Source organism: Octopus bimaculoides, chromosome 4, assembly GCF_001194135.2.
Source record: "Octopus bimaculoides isolate UCB-OBI-ISO-001 chromosome 4, ASM119413v2, whole genome shotgun sequence".
Classification (NCBI taxonomy): Eukaryota; Metazoa; Mollusca; class Cephalopoda; order Octopoda; family Octopodidae; genus Octopus; species Octopus bimaculoides.
The window spans coordinates 141688451-141692986 of NC_068984.1; the positions used below are offsets into that span (position 1 = coordinate 141688451).

The 4536-nt window shown below is 37.9% G+C and overlaps 1 protein-coding gene across 8 annotated transcripts in view; it reads right to left on the reverse strand.

The window, feature by feature from the left end:
• LOC106872024 (mucin-17) overlaps window positions 1-4536 on the reverse strand; it is a 136842-nt gene that overhangs the window by 36619 nt on the left and 95687 nt on the right. The window lies entirely within an intron of this gene.

Below are 4536 nucleotides of genomic sequence, written 5' to 3' on the forward strand. Positions count from 1 at the left end.
ATACACTCATGTACATATATACACACATATACATAAATATTTTTAATGGCCCTGTAACTTAGCAGATTAGCAAAGGTGACTGACAGAATAAGTATCCAGCTTAAAAATAAAGAAGAAAGAAGAACTGGGGCCAATTCATTTGATGGAAAATTCTTCAAGGCGGTGCCCCAGCATGGTCGCAGTCCAATGGCTGAAACCAGTAAACGATAGGAGATACACGCATTATCATAATTTTGATGTCCACTGTTTTATGCTTGCATAGGTTGGATGTAATTTATCGAGGTGGATCTTTTACGGCTGGATGCTCTCCTAGTTGCCAACCTTCACTTATATATGAATGTCAAGAGGACAATAACACACACACACACACACAATGGGCTTCATTTAGTTTCTGTCTTCGAAATCCATTCAGAAGGTTTTGGCTGTTCTAGAGTTATAGTAGAAACACTTGCCCAAGGTGTCACACAGTGGAACTAAACCAGACCCTTGTCTAAGACAGTAGTGTGTGTGTGTGTGTGTGTGTATGTGTACATGTATGTGTATATATCAACATAGTACCATGAGTTTCATGCGAATATATTCGCAATTATTTATTCAAAGTTTAGATAATGGTTGAATACCCCATCAATTTTAACTGGTGAGAGAGTAGCGTGATGTTTCAGATAATGTGAAATGGACAAGTGACAAAAGAAGATTTTGTATGTAAAGGGAAGTAATTATTCAGAAACTGTAGGATTGGTTGTTTCCCATGTGGTTTGTTTTTGTCATAAGAATCAAAGAATGCTTTTGTATTATTACAATTAATATTTAACCCTTTCATTACTGTATTTCTGTTGAGATGCTCTGTGTTTCTTTCAATTACTTTAAATATAACAAAGAATTTAGTAAAATAACTTAGTTATCATTCAACTAGTGTTAGGAACATAAATTGTGACTAAGGTTTGGTGGAAGATTTTCGGCTGATGTACCCTCCAGCCTTCATCTTCAAATAATGTAAATAATGGAAAATAATGTTTATTTTTGTATATTTCCACTTTATTTATGTTTGTAAAGTTTTCTACAGTCTTCAATTGCAAAGTCTTCGATCAGGTTTTCAAAATTAATCTTATGTAACACATCTGCTTCAATGATAAGGTATCTCAAATATTATTTTAGCAAATTTAAAGTGATTTCTTTTGTGCTGTAAACCATTTACCATTTCTGTGGCGCCTCCCCCTCCCCTTGATGCTCTAAGCATGTGCCTATTTTGCTCAGTGGTTAATCCATCACTGGGTGTAATACTAAGGAAGGTGGCTTTATGTCGGGTGCTGAGAGTTTAAAACATGTTAGAGGGACAGGAACAGAGGTGTCTTGCTGTAGGAGAGACACATGGCTACTCCAGTTAGGAAAGAGAGAAGATAGTGGTAAAGATGTGTCAGGGTGCAACCCTCAAAATAGAGAAAGGTGAATATAAGAGAAGTGGTATAGAAAATTGGATAGGGTAAGCGAATATGAATATCATCACCAGCATCATCATCATCATTTAATGTTTGATTTCCAGACTGGCATGGGTTACACGGTTTGATAGGAGCTGACCAGCTGAAGGGCTGTTCAGGATCCATGTGTTTTGGTATGGTTTCTACAGCTGGATGCCCTTCCTAATGCTAACCAGTTTACAGAATGTACTGGGTGCTTTTACATAGCACCAGTATGGGTGATCTTTATGTGTTACCAGCACTTACAAACCTGCAAGATTAGGAATACTCAGCTGGAGAGGGTTGCAAGGAACAAGCCTATATGTAAGGGCAATCACACTTTTATTTAATTTTATTTAACCTGGTAACGTTTCTACAGCTGGATGTCCTTCCTAACGCCAACCACTCCAAGAGTGTAGTGGGTGCTTTTTACTATTCACTGGCACGAGGGCCAGTCAGGCGGCACTGGCAATGACCACGCTTGAATGGTGCTTTTTACATGCCACCAGCATGGGACCAGTCTGGTAGCACTGGCATCAACCACACTCACTGTTGCAACATTATCATAGTTTTGCTTATTGTGGAGTATTTGAGTATTAGATGGAAGTTTTGTTTAATAGTTGTTAGTCTGGTGGTGGTGGGGTAATTATAGTAGTGAATTTGGTGTGTTGTTCAATAGAGATGGACATGTTTTTGAAATTTTGTAATTTGAAATGCCTTTTGTGTAAGCAAGGAGAATATGTCTTTTTTTTCCTTTATAGTACTGGCAATGCTCTTGATTTCTCTGTAATGCAGAGGTTACAATGCCTACCTTGTTCAATATATTCATTGCTTTTAAAAACTACAATACCCTACTTTATGAGTAGATTAGTCACTTTCTAGTCCTAAAGACTCAATAGAAATTTGGATAATGATGTCACATTGCATCTGCTTCTATCTCTGAATAAAGTTGTATGTTACGTGAATCTTTCCTGAAAGGTGTTCTTTGTGAGTCTAGTATAGGATTTTATTTATTAAACCATTTACATCAGATCTGTGTGTGTGTGTGTGTGTGTGTGTGTGTGTGTGTGATTTTATATATACTCTTGCTAAAAATAAGTATAGGATATAAAACAGAAATTTTAAAAAATAGTGATAAACAAAAGAAACAACAGAAAGATGTACATTAAATAAATTAATCCGAGGTATACTATGTCTGAATAGAAGACAAAATGATAATGGATGGAGTGCTTCTAAATAAGACAGCAAACAAGCAGTCATTAAAGCATTGTACAAAATGCCTGGCAGTATTTATTCCAAAGCTGGCATTCTGAGTTCAAATACTGCCGCGGTCAACTTTATCTTTCATCCTTCTGGTGTTGATAAATAAAGTAGCAGTCTAGTGGTGAACTAGTGGAAACATTTGAGCATTTGAAAGCAGTACCTTGTGTTATCTATTTTGGTCCTATGCAATCTGAATTCGAACCCTTTTGTTGTGATCTATTTGGGCAACAGGCATAATCAATTGCCAAGTTTAACATCACCACCAGGTACTTTGGGGTCCCTTTAGCAGAGTCCACTTGCTTGCAAACATTCCATCCAGGTCTCTGGTCTGAGGATTTGCTTCCCCCCACCACCTGTCTCAGAGACCCTGAAATAGGTCGGGGGGGAACTGTGCCCTCCTAAAATAGATAACTTAATAAATATGTCTACTGATGATGATGATGATGATGGTGATGATGGTTATGATGATGATGATAATGATGATGTGGATGATGGTGGGTGATGGTGATGATGATGATGAATCAAGACTGATCAGGGCCATACAACAACAACAACAACACCAACATGAATATAATGTGCAATATGAAAATCTATGTGGTCAGTTGATCTGCTAGAAATAGTTGCAAAATCTCCCTCAGAATCTCGAGTTAGAAAACTTAGGTCTACATTGTATAATCTGGTCCTAAATACACTGTTTAAATGAAGCACTGGGTGACCTTAGATGGCTCAGGGCTGACTTGGGTCTTAAGCAACAACAACAACAACAACAAGCACATCAATCACACTAGTCTGTGAAGGCCTGGAAAAGTGTTGGGTCTGATCCTCTTTCAAAAGGTTGAAATGTCAAAAAAAAAAAAAAAAAGTTTGCTCTGACATATGAGACTGCAACACAAGACTCCAAGGAATTATCCAATACTGCCATGTCGACCAAACATGATGACTCTTCCATTTCTTCAACCAATTCTTCTCTCAAATTACCCTATCTTATTCCAGATCTGTACAGTTTTAGCAGACTCAAATATTTTTGAAATTCTCTGATATCCATAAAAGGAAGTAATTGTAATATATAACTGGTGCCAAAGGAAAAAACTGTTTCAACACTTTACCGAAATTTAATTACAAACATTTGGAACTGATTTACCAGTTCTTTAGGAATCTAGCCTGGAATATTTGTTACCATGTTTCCTGCACTCTTACATATCTTTGTCGTTTAGCCCCTCAACCAGCCTAGATGATTAAACCAAGGTTCTAAGACATTCTGTTTTATAGTAATATCTAATGAAATTTGGCTGTTATTTCAAGCAGGATTAGCAGCTCTGTAAAGCTGCCCACCACAACCACCATATGTATATATATATGTATACATAGGTGCAGGAGTGGCTGTGTGGTAAGTAACTTGCTTACCAACCACATTGTTCCGGGTTCAGTCCCACTGCATGGCACCTTGGACAAGTGTCTTCTACTATAGCCTTCGGCTGGCCAAAGCCTCGTGAGTGGATTTGGTAGACGGAAGCTGAAAGAAACCCGTCGTATATATGTATGTATGTATACACATACATACTTAGATATGATGATGATGATGATATATATATATATATATAAGTATGTATGTATTTATTTATGTGTGTGCGTTTGTGTCTGTTTGTCCCCTACCATCACTTGACGACCGACATTGGTGTGTTTACGTCCCCGTAACATAGCAGTTCAGCAGAAGAGACAGATAAAATAAACACTGGGCTGACAAAGAACAAGCGAAGGAGTGGCGGGGGGGAGGGCGATTTCTTCGACTGAAAGGCAATGCTCCAGCATGGCCGCAGAC